Source organism: Amblyomma americanum, chromosome 7 (assembly GCF_052857255.1).
Source record: "Amblyomma americanum isolate KBUSLIRL-KWMA chromosome 7, ASM5285725v1, whole genome shotgun sequence".
Lineage (NCBI taxonomy): Eukaryota > Metazoa > Arthropoda > Arachnida > Ixodida > Ixodidae > Amblyomma > Amblyomma americanum.
The window spans coordinates 87,269,082-87,285,959 of NC_135503.1; positions in this window are offsets into that span (position 1 = coordinate 87,269,082).

The window sequence follows — 16,878 nt, forward strand, 5'->3', positions numbered from 1 at the left end:
TCAACATGCCTGAGACGACAGAAATTATGAAACCACATTTATAGGTCCACATTAATGGAGTCATTTCGCTCACGCGAGTGGCTCGAGGTGGCATGGATATCTGCGCTCATCCACTAGCCCCCGTCGCACTCTGAGTAAACACTTGGAGAAAGTGAGCCGCACGTCACAGACGAGTTCCTGCTGCTCCGCTGTCGCCATGAGACTTACTTTTTAAAGCGAAAATAAAAAAAACAAATTCGGATCGCATTTGTTATTTTATTTGACACACTTCCTTGGCCTCTGCTTCTCATCGCGGGTCTGAGCACACACTTGCCACGTAATTTATTTCAAACAGAAACGCTAGCGAAAGGTACGTTTTCTAAAACTACGGGGCTCGGGAGATACGCGAGGTACGGGGTTCGGGAGATATTACCGTACAGTTAAGCGCTAGATTTGTTTCTTTCCAAATGTTACGTTCTCCAAATATTAGACGATAAATTGTGCCGTTTTAAAGGTTACCAAACAAAGGGGCCCACTCGGCTGCAGAGTGCGCCCCCACACTAGAGATTAAATTTAAATATCTATTTTTTCAAGTAGTACCTTGTTGATAAGCTCTGAGTGAAGCGTTAGTTGATTCTGTTCAAGCGAAATTAGTTTTGCTCAAGAACCACGCCTCAGAAGTACCGCCGTCGTGCGAACTATCAGCGCGGACTATATTTTCAGCGTGTGTACACTGAACCACAAAATGGAGGGATTGCTTCACATGTCAAGCCGGGGTGTACTCGAGTTATTAGGCTTTATTTTCAAATGCCCAATTCATAAACAACTTGATGCCAAGCCACTTTTGTAGTCTGCACCTGCTCACTCAATGGTTCATTTTCGAGTGGTGAATATCAAGCTGACTGCGTCTGTATGCCTTAGCAGGTGCGAGAGCACTATTACGATGTTTAAACCCCTCGCAAGATTTTGCGACGTATGTGTGTTTGTTTCAAATAAATAAATAAACCAACAAACATTTACGCGGCTGGGCCTCCCGTGAACCATATGCTATCCCGTAGCCGATCACGCCTCGTGTTAATCTAGACACTTTAAGTTGGGTGAACGCAGAAAGTTTTCGCACGCATCTCTTACTGCGTTGCGTAAGCTGTGATTAGTATAACCACGACACTTTTAGTTCACCGTGCCGTAGCATCCCTGATTCGCACGCGTGAACAGTAGCGCCATCTAGTGACAAGAAGTCAAAGCACATCAACGCTCGTTTGAAGAAATTTTCATCCGTGATTACTGATAACTAGGGTGAGTGCATTTCAAGCCTTCTTTTTTTGTTCCAAGAAGAAAAATTATGCAAACCGAAGAAAATGTAAGAACTGACTAAAAGCTAGAAACCTGCTTCGCCAGTTGTCGTTGCTACGAGGAAAACACACTGCATTTAGTTAGGCCTAGGAGCTTGAACATCGCCAAAATATCTGAAAAAGAGGGGCTAGTTATCGGTTACACCGCTACGTGTGGGCAAGAGTCATCGTCATCATCATCAGCCTGACTACACCCACTGCAGGACAAATGCTTCTCTCATATCTCTCCGATTAACCCGGTACATTGCCAGCTGCGCCCAATCTATGCCTGCAAACTTCCTAATGTCATTCACCCACCCATCCTTCTGCCGCTCCCTGCTATGCTTGCCTTCTCTTGGAATCCACTCCGTTACCCTTAAGGGCCAGCGGTTATCTCGTCTTCGCAGTATTTGCCCTGCCAAAGCCCAATTCTTCCTCTTGATTTCGACTAGGATGCCATTAACACGGGTTTGTTCCCTCACCCACTCTGCTCGCTTCCGATCTCTTAACGTTACTCCTATCATTTTTCTTTCCATGGCTCGCTGCGTTGTCCTTAACTTAAGCTGAACCCTTTTCGTTAGCCTCCACGTTTCTGCCCCGTTGGTGAGGTACCGGTAAGATACAGCTGTTTTACACCTTTCTCTTGAGGAATAATAATAAACTGCTATTCATGATCTGAGAGAACCTGCCATATGCGCTCCACTCCATCGTTATCCTTCTAGTTATTTCGCTCTCATGATCAGGATCAGCTGTCACTACCTGCCCTAAGTATACGTATTCCTTTACCATTTCCAGCACCTCGTTGCCAATTGTGAACTGATGTTCCCTTGCTTGACTGTTGAACATTACTTTGGTTTTCTGCATGTTAATTTTTGCATGTGGGCATGCGTGTTTCTGCATGTGGGCAAGAGTAGGCGAACTAAAAATGAACCGCTACCATTTGAGCTAGCTATTGCGTAGGAGAATCCAGCGGCGACCTGCATTTATTCCGAAGCGGGCGAGCAGGGCGCCGCCATCTTGCCAACACGTCCCGTAACGTGCCGGTTGCGTACGCTCGCTGTGGTTTGTAGCCTGCGTACGCCCGTAAGATGCTGCGAGATACGTAGCGTTCTGCGCATGCGCAGTCATTGCCCGCAGAGTCGCTGCGTACGCCCAACTAAAACTGTCTACTGCAACACACTCTCGCGCTATGCATTGCACTACGTAGTCCGTATCAACTAATACTACTATCGGACTAATATCGTTGCCAGACGTGCCGACGACCCAGCAAACCAAAACCATAAGCCAGTCAGGCTAAACACATGCTTTCTCTGGTCTACTTGGATTAAGTACGTTAAAATGCTGCCAACGGTTTTCTAAAGACGTGTTTCTGGTCTTCGTAAGGCCTCTTTTGTAATGTAAGGCCACTAATGAAAGTGGTTTGATGTGACAGAACTCCACATTCACCAGCAGCCTCCCTTTATGGATCAATTTTGACTACATGGATGTTTTAATAAAGTGGCACTACCTCTTTTGCCTTAATATTTTACTAGTTTCACAGGCCTACTCAGTGTCGCACGAAAAAAAATGTGTGTGTGTGTGTGGAGTGGGGGGGGTTTGTTCCGAAGCACGATTTTCGCTATGAAGAACGTCACACGTAACCTCTTATTTCTAAGAGCGGTAACGTAGAACGTGCATAAAAGCACTTATTTAACTTCTTTTTCAGAAACAGGCGAATAAGACAACTTAACCCCACACAAACTGGCGGTTAAAATCAGAGGATATAATCAGAGCATTATTACCTTATGCCTTTTTTATTTTTAATGCGATAGCATTACTGCCCTCACCTTTGCAAAATATTTACGTCTGGTGTTGTGCGGTGTCTCCTCTGCCCTCCAGACCCTTTGCTCTCCACCCATCTCACTTTCCAGAATCCTCCACCCATCAACAAATACCAGCCACAAATACCAACCTTCACTCTCAAAAAGGTCACGACCCACCTTCCACCCAACTTCGCACACCACCCACCTTCGCTGTTCAGAAGCCGCCTCCCACCACCGACCAGCCTACACTCACCATAAGCAAGCTTTACATACTGTCAACCCTTCACCTCCAGACTCCAAAAAGCGCTGCACGCCATCGATACAAACACTTCCACCCTCCAGACACCTCCAATCACGAGAAACCTCCGCAGCACTGCAAGGAAAAAGCTACGGCGAATTACAATTCGAAGACAGAACGGGAAGGCGACGAGTTTAAACGCGAAATGTACAAATAATACTGCTGATTCAGATTTGTCTCGTCACTTTGTATTCGTCACTTCGCCTGTGCATACATTTTCTCCGTCGCCGCGTTAGACTATAGCTATATTAAATCGCGAATTTGGGCACACGCCTGAGTCTTCAGCTCCTGGTAAATTATCTGAGAAAGTTGGAATTTAACTTGGACTTTTTCCAACAGTGCTGGACTAGTTAACGGTAGCAAAAAGAAGTAAGCTTTCATGCACTGGTGTTTCCGCGAAGTAAGTACGCAAGCCCGGCCACTGTAATCTGTACGAGGAGGCCTGTTATGAGAGCATAATAATAGGGCCCGGGACACGGCTAGGTTTTTATCATATGAACGTTTTACGCTCACAGTAACAATCTTTTCCTGTTTTCAGAACATTCAAGCTGGTACCTGCGCCGCAGCAGGTGCAGCGCAGTAACGCAAGGTAGAAAATTTCGCTTTAATTACACCCATTCTTTCGTATGAGCATGCTATTATTCACCTTACAGGATAGGCCCCTGTTACGCCTTGGAGAAAGCAGCAGGAAGAGCCCCGCGGACGGGACTTCCTTCCGGCGTTTGCGATTCTGATTGTGCTTCATAGGCGACCCAAATATATTTGAGTGATATCGTGCGAGGAGATCTACTCAAAGAGCGTTCAAACTCGATAATCTAATGAGAACTTCGTTCTGTGCAAAATACTTCCTAAGGTAAATTTATGAATGCGCGGAAAATATGGGTTTACAGCACAGATGTGAATATCATAAACACATATCATGTGAGGAACTCTATGCGCCCATTGGTCAGAACCTGCCTCTATCGCGGAGAAAGAATCAGGCCAAGTGGAGCGACTCTTCCACATCAAGGTGTCAGCACGCCGAGATTTTCCTGCTTCTTCCTCTTAGAAATTTTTCTTGCAGTTCTTTAAACCTTGTCCGCGTTAAACGACATCGTTTTTATCTCTCTTTATCTGAACAAAACAGTTCAACTTTCAGCTCCAGGCCAGTAAGAATGGCCTCCACGAAGATGGCATTCTGTAAAATGTACGTGCCTATCCTGGTTACGTCATCCAGTTCATTCTTGCGAGGCTTGCAGTGGGCGTTCTCATCTCCAATTATCAATAAGAAATTTGGTTTCTCGCTTCCTAGACTAAATTACTTCTCTACTGCTTCTCACGTACGCACATTAGAATTTTAAATCTTGAAACAGAAACTGACGCAAACTTGGGTGGCGTTCGTTCTGTGCATTGTTAAAAAAATGTTTCAAAATAGCTTCTTCCACAGCAATCCCAGGAAAAAAAGCTGGAACATTAGTGTGCCTTTGACTTCGACAATTCAACGAATGGCATTGACAATGTATAATGCACAATATTTACCGGACATGCAGATTTAAAGTTACGCACATTTAAACTAACAACTCCGCTATTGTTCCGGCACAACCCCAACATTACTGATGCGAATACGCTGACACGTCCGTTCACATTCGTGAAGGCATCTTTCACTTGCCTAGATCTTAAGTGTGAACTGTGTCACCAATTTTATTTAATGTTACGGATGTGACAGTCAGTGAAAAATCACTGAAGTGGTTTTTGCTCTGCTTCGAACTTCTGGTTACATATTGGGAAATGTCCTATATAAAGAAAAGTATGAAATTTCTAAAACACAGAGAAAAATATGTTGCTCCTGGAGAGGATAAAACGGCACAGCGTTCACCATACTAATTAGGTAGGAGCATTGGTTTAATGCGTAGATTATTAAAACCCTTTCAGGGCAGCAAACCTCCTTCTGTGGCTGCAGCTCTTGTGACTTCTTTATACATTGGACAAATTTGACATTGTCAAGTCTTAAGAGACTAAAAATCATGGAAAAAACATCGAACGTACCGAGCAGGCAAATCCGGAGCCCTCTATTACGTCGTCACTCAAAGCCTTTGCGCAGCTGTATTGTATGACAGTTAATTTCTCTTTTTTAAGAACTTCTTAGCACTACAGATGTCGAAAGCTCCTTTCTTACGCTCATCTTTTGGTATTATTCTGCGGCTTATTCTGGACATTGTATGCGGTGCCGCACCCAATGATAAATGACCACAGCGAGATCATTAAATAAACGTACCACGCGCATAAGAGAACTGCAGCAGTTACTTCCTGAACACTAACGAGGTCCAGCCCTACTAGTATTCAGATGAACACAAGCGATACGCTTTTATTTATCCATTTCTGCTGCTAAATTATTCTATGTTTTCTGGGTGCAATTAAGTTCCTTTTGCTTTCTGCTGGGTAACGCGACAAAGAATAAAAATATTTATAGCAGAAGGTAACGTCTTGCTAAGCCTTCCATAATTCATTATGCACTACATATGTCGTCATGATATACCGACTCGCTGCGCTCAATCCTAGCGGTGCTAAATTCTTCCAGGGGTACTGGCAACTCTTCGTCTATGTTCCCGCGCTCACTTTCGTAATGGCCTCCGGCATGCTACTGAAAGGGGCGACGAGCTAGGCCACATCGGGAGAATTTATTGCCAAAGCGACGCTGGACGCAATAAACACGCTTCGCCATACGTTCCCGTGCTTACTTTCCTCGTTTGCGTAAGGTCCCGCTGAAGGACACGTGATTTCTCAAGCAGAGGAGTGTTTTTGGGGCAGGTTGTTTATCCCTGCGCAATTTAACCATGCTGGAAGGAAATGCTGGTACCACGTATGTGGCGGGGAATACCGTGCGGGTGCTGGTCTGTCTATCAGATAGCTAGGCGCAGGCTTTGCGAAGTACTCGCTTTTTGGCCGCATGGGAGACGCTGCGCATTATGCAGTCAGACACACTGGTTTTCAACACAGAACCTTTTTTTGTTAGAGCACTGACGTGCCGACGCAAGACGCCACACTTGTTCAAGCGCGAACGCGAGTATTATATTACTGGCAGAACCTTCGTTTGAGCTACTAGAAAGCAGCTCTTCAATAATTTCACAGGGGGTGGAGTAAACCATATAACGAAACCAGCGACAAAAAGGAAGTAGAAGAAACGGAAGTGCGCAGGCCAGCACTTGGCTTAATGTTTGATGCACAGCAAGTAGCGTGCAATGTTCATTTAATACATTCAGCTGGGTTTCAAATCGTCTTACCTGAAAATGCAAACTGGTATCAAATGACCGAATAAAGATGATAACATGAATAGTAATTACAAAAGACTTTCCTTATGAGAGGTACTTTTTGCATCAAATTCCTTTAAGCAGGTAACAGCATTCGCACTCGTAGAAGCCTTCGTTCGTACTGAATAATTTAGTGAGCCTGGACGAAGGTTTCAACACGCGCGCTTGGCTAAAACTAAACGCAGCCATTCCCATACTCTTACATTCTGAACACCCTAGCTTCAACCATGATTTACTTTTAAAGCTCGCTATTCCTGTGGCGAGGCGCTACTTCGCTGCTCGGGCTTACGGCGCTTAGTTTATTCATTGTAGAAGCATATAAAGAGTACATGCAAAATATAATATTTCTTATTAAATTACGATCCGCAATCGGCAGCCTCCTAGCGGGATCATCCTCCCTGTTTCCATCATCAGTAAAGTGAGATTTCATTCGTAAAACGCCGCACTATGATGTAATGTTTCAAAACCAAAAAATGTCTATGGATAATTCACACATGCTTTCTAAAATAACTGTAACAAAAAGGAACCCACATTTACAATTACTAATCATATTTTTTTCCATGGTCACTTTTGGAACAATGTTGCCTTATAAGGAAAGCTAATGTTTTCTGAAAAAGATTTTAGGATATGTGTAGTGCAAATGCCTTCTTGCTTTTTGAAGACAACCCCATAACTCCCTGCAATCATCGCCAATTACGAAGAAAAAATTTTAGAGAAAACCATCATGCTTTAAAAATGTTTTCGTTCACCGTGTGAACTGTATCGCGTTCAACACCTCCTATGACAACCCATGCGTTCTGTAGTCACGTCAGCAGCCCCAGCACGTGCCTGGCACTGTTTTCGTCATCCTGTGTTCGGGCAAGCTATTGGGGGAGGGGGGGGGGGCATGGAGATTATTTATTGATTGATTTTTACTGTCACTGCCGTACAGGCATTGCAGAGGGGGGAGTGAACACAAAATTTGCAGCAATGCTACAAAAAAACGGGTACATAAAATAATAACCGTGTGTATACAAGGTTAGCTAAGACAACAAATACATTAGTGCACAACAAAACTGTCAGAGTTTATACAAGGTTAGCCAAACCATTGCGAAAGTTATTTACGTCAGTAATTGATAGAATTTGATTAGGAAGATTGTTCCGTTCTTTAGAAGTACGGCGAACAAATGAGCGTGAAAAAGAAACTGTTTTGCATAAGGGCATGGCTCTGTTGTGGGATGGTCAATGCGACGCAATATGTAATAGGGTGTATGAAAGAAATTCTTGTGCAGGCTGCAATGATAGTAAAACATCTGTAATTGGGTTATCCGACACACTTTTAGTCGTGAACCCAATGACGTAAGACTGCAAGTAGCTTTAATTTCTGTTTAACTTTCTCCTCGGTTATAGTTAGTAAGAGTTAAACCAGCGCAGTTGTTTTGAATACGTTCAAGCGACTTAGTTAAGTAGTCTTGGCTAATATCCCAGAGTGCTGTTGAGTATTCTAGATATAAACGTTTTAATGTTTCATAAAGAACTGATTTCTAAGAAGATGGTGCGCGAGAAAAACTACGTCGCAGATAAACTAAAGCTTTGTTCGCGTTATCGATTATGCAATATATGTGAAGCCTCCAAGTTAGGTTAGAGGCAATGTGAATGCATAGGCATTTGTAAGAATTGACGCTTTCACGTGAAATGTAATTCAGATAGAATACGGGAGACGGATTAACAGTGCGGGGTGCACACATGACCTTGCATTTGTCAAAGTTTACTTCCATAACCAACTGATTGGACCAATTAAGTATAGCCGTAAGGTCGCGGCGTAGGACGCTGTTATCCTTATCGTTTTTAATCTCGCGAAAAATCACACAGCTACGGGCGAAGAAATCTATGTTAGATGGCCCATATGAAGGAAGATTATCGATATAAATTATGAACATTAGTGGACCGAGAACGAAACCCTGTGGAGCGCCAGAAAGTACATTAACGATAGGTTAGTTGTAACCGTTAGCGGCGACATATCGTGAACGAATATTGAGCCAGAATTCAATCTATTTGAACAAGTTATTGTAAATATTTAGGTGACATAATTTATGAAGAAGCAAATGATGGCAAGCTTAACCAAATGCTTCTGAGTAATCTAAAAAATATAAGCGGTGACTGATGACCTGTAGATTATATGCGGTAAGCGTTTTGGAAATGAAATTTGTTGAGTGTCACATGAATACGATTAGGGGGAACCATGTTGTACAGAAGAAAAAAAAAACGAATTGCTCTCGAGAAAGCTGAGAAGTGTCGTCAATATGATATGCTCAAGCAGTTTGCAACGTGTACTAGTGATAGATATGGGGCGCTAATTAGCAGCAGGAGCCTTTCTCCCAGATTTGTGAAGTGGAACAATCTACCCAATTTTCTATTGTTCAGGTAGTGTGTCTGTGTCCATTGACTGTTGAAATATATGAGTTAAAATAACTTAGCTATAGACATAAGTACCTTTTTTAATATAGCATGATCAAAATCGTATTCTCGACTGGAATGATCTTTTAGAGTATTAATTAGCCGAGCAACACCAGCTGGGTCAGTAGTCACAGGGGGCATCACTCAGTAGTCATGATGGTGTTTATCAAGAAGACGGGTGCGGCTGTGAGATGAGAAATATTAACAAAAGTATTGTTTAATACTGTTGCACAGTTATTATCGTCAGTTGGATCACCACGCGAGGACTGCTAACTGTGGAATTAATGACTCGCCAGAATTTTCTAAGATTCGCTTATTGCATGTCCGGTAAAGGGTTAGATAGGAAATGGTCTTTGGCATTTTTTATGGACATTATATGTTTTGGAAGCAGCACTGTAAGCCGCTCAGCGCGAGTTAGTTGCTGAAAGTTTTTCGGTGCGATATATTTGGTTTTTCTGGTTCGATAATTGTTATATCGGCGTTTTACTATGGAGCGTACGAGTTTAAACAATGTTGCGAACTCAAATATATTTTGTTTGTTAGATTGTTAGACGGTCAACCTCAGCAGCAACAATACCCTAGTTTGATTGATTGCGACGATCATAGAAGTTTGAAAGAAAAGATTGCATGAAAACGCACAGTTCGTTATTTATTGCCGAGAAATTTGCTCTCTTGTAGTCGCGCATTTTCTTTTTTACGTTGGAAACTCCCTCCCTCCTCCGCCTGCACCGAGAATGGAGACAATGCGGGCATGGTATTGGAGTTTCAAAAGATACTTGGAAAGAAGCATAGGAGCCGAAGGAAATCTTGTACCGACTTTGTTAAGACAGTCATAAATATTGTTCCTGAAAGTAGGCGGGGTAGATAGAGATCGATAGAACACACGTATTATTAATTTACGATGGTCATCAGTAAATGACACACAGATTATTTTAAGGCTAATGTTAATATTGACGTTCGAGGAAGGAATGTTATTAGATATAGCGAGTAGAACGCCGCCACCACGTTGAGCAAAGCGACCACATCTTAATATGGTAAAATTATCTGCATTCTGAAACATTTCCCGGCCTTAAACGTTAGGAGTGAGCCATGTTTCTGTATGGGCAATAACGTTCGCAGAGCATGTATTGGTAATACAAGATAGTGCATTATGTTTGTTTTGTAAACTCCTAGCATTTGTAAATAAGCCAGAGAGTTGCGTTTTGGACTAAGAATTCAAACCAGAGCCCCTCTCGCACCCCTAGACAGTGGCAGAGGATGAAGCAGCTTAGTTACTGATGTTGATAGCTGTGCGTGACCATATTTACTGAAGGACATTCGTTATTGGGCCGTATGACAAGCATCTTTCATCCATGGATAGTTTATAGTGCTTTAGATTGAACTGCGATGGCTGAGGCAGAGATTTCGCAAAAATATTACCGTTTTGCTGGCGGCCCATGTGACAACCAAAAAATCTTCTTCTGCAGTGACTTCCTTCAATTTTAGCAGACTACGAAGTGAAAACACTTTATCTCTCATATTAAAGTTAGTAAACGTTGCAATAGCGGGTCGAAATTTGTCAAGAGAAAAATTGCCTAAACAGTGGACTCGGTAGAATGAATCGGCGGGAAATTATTCATAAAGGGCCTTAATCTGGTTCGTAACTTTTTTTTCTGTTTCGAGCCATGTTTCTTATCAATCTTGAATGCCCTAACATTTTAGCCCATCCCGACCAGATCAGTCTACTATTTCGTTAAGACGCAATTGTAAACGGCAGTTTTCGGTTTTAAGTTCTTCTACTGTTGTCTGAGTCATGGTTGCATCTGATAGATGGTGTGATAAGTCCGATTTGGTTTCTAGATTGTCCAGTTGCTCGTGAATATTGGCGATATCTGAGGGTATACTTTTTCCGGATTTTATTGATTTTATGTCAACAATCAAGTCAGCTTTAGACTTCGGGCTTTGTGACGAACGGGTGTTTTGATCTTTGAGTAGCTGGAAGAGAACTGGCATTTGCTCGGCAGGATCATCAGGTAAGCTATCAAGTTCAGAGTGATTTCGCGTTTAGGAGGGCCAGGGCTACATTGGATATCTCCAATGCATAATAGAAAAACAACATCGAGAAGAACTCACACAACGTTCCACGGAAAGTTCCGGGGCACTGGAATACTATTGGGCATCTGTCATCAGATTTATTCGCAGATAGTGCAAATGTTTTGCACATCTGCATGTCGAAAGAGCGCTGAATCAAGACGATGCCTGGAGCTGTGTTCCCGTGCCAAGTGAAGCTCCGGTTGACGGGATAGCTGCTTAAGTAGCTGGCGGCTAGAAATACCGTTTTCGATAATGCTGGAAAAAACCATCCAGTGGTGCTGGGGGAATCACGTCATGGTAGAGAGGGCGCGTGAAGCCGAAGTCATCAGGCGGTGGGCCTGGCACCGGAAACGACGCCAAGGACACTGGCTGGCTGAACTGCGCAGCTGATAGCAGCGATACGAGTAAAGCCAGGAATGTCTGCACGTTGCAAGAGTCGCTGAATCAAGACGATGCTTTGAGCAGTGATCTTGAGGAGGGATGAAGGGCAGCATGGCGCGACCATACCCTGCATGTTTACCTCGCCTCTCACTTCGCGCAACCTTTACCCTCACCGAGTGGGGCGCGTGGTGATGAAGACATCCAAACGCTTTGAAACGCCTTTTAGACGACAGAATTGGCGGAAGGAGGACCCATCGTATGCTACGTATGTTGGACATACGTCCAGCACGCATAGCATACCGTGTGTATGTTGCTCCCAAGTATGTTCGACGTATGTCCAACATACTTGGAACACTGCCCACGAGCTCATCGCTTGATAGCATCTACAAAGCTGTGCCCACACATCAGGTAAACAAATTTGGACAGCATTTGCACCAGCAGGCCTAATGTAGTAGACTGTGTGGTAAATGTATCGTCTGTCTGACTTCCAGAAAAGAACCTCGAGAATAAAACTCACCGCCAGTGAAAGGCACCAATCCTATGATTCATTATTTTGTCTTCGCGAGGGCTCCCACTATTTTTCGTTAGTTTTTAGACTATTTTGTTCCTTTCAACGTTTTTTTTCTTGCGAAAGATATCCGCAAACACTCGGTTTTGACAAACCACCAAATTTGTCTCATACCATTATTAATTCAACGTCATGAAATAAGTCTGCAATAAATTTAATTGGTTTGGTTTGGTTTGGTTTGGTTTATGGGGGCTTAACGTCCCAAAGCGACTCAGGCTATGAGAGACGCCGTAGTGAAGGGCTCCGGAAATTTCGACCACCTGGGGTTCCTTAACGTGCACTGACATCGCACAGCACACGGGCCTCTAGAATTTCGCCTCCATCGAAATTCGACCGCCGCGGCCGGGATCGAACCCGCGTCTTTCGGGCCAGCAGCCGAGCACCATAACCACTCAGCCACCGCGGCGGCTATAAATTTAATTGTTGCGATGCTTTTCACAATAATCAGACTGGAAGCGAATGCAAAAGTTTTGACGAAAGCTGGCTTTTTCGAACGGAAGTAGAAAAAAAAGCTTGACTTGTTCCAGGTGTAGAACATTGGTAAGTAAAAGATTAAGTAACTTGCTGTTGAAAGAAAATTAATTATACTAAATTTGTTTTTATGCACCACTAACCCAAGAAGCCTCCTAATTCATTGGTAAATAACTCGCACCCCCAGCAAGGAGATGCCGCCCGACGAGGACAGTAATGAAAGGCCTACTGACGCGTTAAACAGTGTCTCCAGCTTTTCATTGAAATTATTTAGTTTTACATTATTTCTCCTATCTTGCGTGGGAAAGCGTTAATAAAATGGCTCTGACGCACTTCGCCTGAGGCAGGCTTTGGTTCGCTACTTAAGCAAATGAAGGAGTCATCGAGCCTTCGAAGCTAACTTGACGGTCTTGAAAGGCACAGATGGAGGGCATATTACCATTTCTCGGGCGTCCATTAGTGCTGCTGCGACCGACAGATGAAAAAAGAGAGAGACGCGTTTTTAGCGCCTGTTCGGTTCTTGCACCCCCTTTCGTTGGAGTCATCTGCACATGCCATGGCATTATTATTTCTGTTCTTTTTTTCAGTAATGTATATGTGGCTGCCGCTCTCCGTGCTGGTTACCCAAGGGTCTGGAATGCCTCCATCCGTTTCAAACATCTCCCTCACATATGACTCAAAAGAAAAACATTCTTGTTGCTTTTTCCGCAATTGCCTAAATGGTGACTTTATCAAAAGCTTCTAAATGGACAGGAATGTCCAAATTTCCAAAAATATGTCCAGAAATAATCAATACAATTTGAATTGCTTCTCTCGCATTTAAATGCTAAATTTCAAAACATACCTTATATCCTCAAAGATGCCCTCAGGCAAAATTCGCTGACGCCGCTGGTCAACACCGAAGTTAGACTTCATTCTTTTCTGAAAAGTACTTTATCTGCAAGCTGAGCACAGAATTTTTGGAAAATGGTCAAAGCACAGAACGCAAGCATAGCTAGACTGGGAAAGGCTGGATTGCATGATCTGTCGCCGCACAGCGCAATTACTTTTTATGGCGCAGAATTATGTTTTTCTTATTTTAAAATAAATGCTAACGCTTGATGAGACGGACTCCAAGGAACTTCTTGATACATGTGGCGCATACGATGCAGCTTCGAAATACTTCGCACTAGACTTTCGAGACTTATATAAGCATCATACCTCGCCTAGCGTGGCGTATTAAACCATGCAACACAGTGTAGGTAACGGTGGTGGGGCGTACTGGTATTTGTTGCAGGGCAACGAAATGCAGAGCTCTCCGCAAAAATTTTGGAAACCTCGAAGTGCCTAAAAACGTTCATTAATTATCATTCACAGCAAAGAGCCGCAACGTCCAAAATCTTCTGTGCTCTTGTTTGCGTAACCTGCACATTGCACTGATCAGTGTCAGGCTATATCTTCAGGCAGCGAGTACATCCTGCTTTTCCCTCAATTCCCCGCCTCGAAAACTTTTCTGGGCACCTGTAGAACTTTTGTATCTATGTGATGCGAAGGCAAGATAACCGCTGGTCTTTAAGGGTAACGGAGTGGGTTCCAAGAGAAAGTAAGCGTAGCAGGGGGCGGCAGAAGGTTAGATGGGCGGATGAGATTAAGAAGTTTGCAGGCAAAGGGTGGATGCAGCTGGCAAAGGATAGGGTTAATTGGAGAGACATGGGAGAGGCCTTTGCCCTGCAGTGGGTGTAGTAAGGCTGATGATGATGATGATGATGATCTTGGGAGTACGCATTACATTGTTTGGAGTTATATGTAAATATAAGTGCTTAACATTGTTGTTTTCTGCGGTACCCCCCCCCCCTCTTATCCCCCTTGCAGTTACGCCCAATCAGAGGTGGAAGGTTATTAAATAATAAATGAATAAAAGTTAAAAGAGGGCTTATTTGGCTGAACTGAAGTGAACGGAGCAGCGGTGGAAACAGTCCACAGTCAGGCAGGTTGGAGGGGCTCTAGCTCAGTGCGTGCACATTGCATATATTACGATGCGCAACTTACACACACAAAAAAAAACAGTTATACCTACTCGTAGTACTCAATTATGGCATACTCCGCATTTCCGCACAATCTACAAATTTCAGTCATTGCAGCACAGCCTCCCAAAAATACTCAATCAACATCAATATGCCAAGACAATATCATTTAAACAGCTTCAAGAATCCTTTTCCAAACAATAAGTAGTCGCATTTCTGAAATATGTTTGCTTCACTGACCTATTATTTCTTGTACCTGTGTGCTATCTTGATTTCAGTTATGATTGTACAAATCTACAGTTTTATTCAAATGCGCCTGTATGATGTAATCTTGGGTTAGTTCTGATAATATTTAGAAACCAGGGTTGTTTGTGTTTTCAATACTACTCAATGTTATTATTGTATAGTATCTGTTATTCTAGATCTCTCTATTGTTTCTCTTAACTATTGTTAATAACTATGTCAGCACTGTCTTGTAGAGGTTTTCTGGGCCATGTCAAGCTGTGATTCACAACTTTTAGCCCAGATATCCTTCCAGACTTCTGGTAAAGTAAAATGAATTGAATTGAATTGAATACTGTTCGGAACAAATTAAAACCATGAAAAATTTTATGTGTAGTGACAACTCCGCTAAGCATAATTGTAGGGCGCTCGGAGAGATTTAGAAAGATGGGAGAAAAAATGTCTCCATGGTATCTTTTCTGTGCAGTGTTTGTCACAAATCACAGGCGCAAACCGCAGAGAGTAACGCTATTCTGTAAAATCAGCATACAAGGGCAAGAATTATTCAGCGTACGCCCTATGCGTGAGCATGTGGACGCTTAGCGCATTGCCCAGGTACATTCTTGCCAAATTTGGAAAAAAAAGCGCGTGGTATTAACCGTGAAGACGGTGGCAGTTGGAATACTGCCCTGATTTGCTAAACAGCTTATCTTAAATGTTCCCGAAAAATGTTCACAACTAGAGATTTACAGTCAAAGCAGCATCTAAACTTACAAGCATATGTAAGTCTTCTGAAGCCACACTAACTCAAGAAATTCAGGCGACATGACTATGTCGAACAATCAACCGATGCGACAGAATTACACGCTCACCGCAGCCAAGCTACGGCCACACAAGGGCTTTGAGCTAAGTTTACGTCCACGGTACTACTGCTTCCGCGTAGCTCTTGGGGCACGACACAACGAAGCCGTCGTTAGCCCCAGTGGAGTGATAAAATTTCTTTTCCGTTTTTCGGCAGAAATGTATAAACGGGCCAACTGGACGCAATATTACAATAAATTTCGACATACAGACAGCGCCTGTCATATCCCCTTTATCTATTGCGCTAAAAAGAATTCCAACTTTAAAACATGACAAACACATTCTCGTGCATGGTGTGCCTAAGCAAATTAAGCAAAAGGCTGCTTGTGTCACCTTGATAAAAAAGAATTACATATCAGCTGTCAATTATCTCTCAATTCTTCAGTAACTAGCATCTTATGACATCATAAGGGAAAAGGAAGTGCAAGCAGCAAAGCAAAAGACCTGTTTGCGAGCAATAATATTTCCCATAATATCGCATGTTTTCCCTCAAACTGCCTTGAAAGAGCACCTTTCGTTGAACAGTTTTTTTTACTGCAGCGTTGACCTTGAGGTCAGGGGATCAGTCTCTAATGCGGGATGTGCTGGGCTCGATCCCCGGCGCCGTGGGGTACCCACCGATTTGTGTTCGGTATGAACTTTCGCGGGGCGTGGTGCTCTTCTCCTAATGCGTGAAATTCTTCGGAAATGGCTCTTTGACCCCAGCTCGTGTAGACCGAAAAACATTGTGCAATGGCGTTTTTTTGACAAAGCCTAACGTACACGAAAAGAATTCATCACCATCATTATCATCATATCAATTTTGTTTGCTAGAGCTGGATCTCCTGTGTTATTAGGGACTCCCAAACATCATGTCGAAACTATACCAGAGGAAGTATTGGTAAACAGGCAAGCAGAATAGACAAAATTAAAAAAGACACAACCTTTAAGTTCATAGTAATATATACTCCAGAGCACTCCGCAGGTATTGGGTATGAAGGCGCCCACGACGCTGCCCGCGCGCTATTAAACCGGGTCGCCCGACGTTCCCAAGAACATAATTATTCAGGACCGTTATTAAGATATAGGGAATTCCTTCAACATTTGAGATTAGTAAGGAAAGTATACGCCGAACCACACAGAAATCTAAACAGCCAACAAAGGGTCATACTGAGGATGTTGTAATC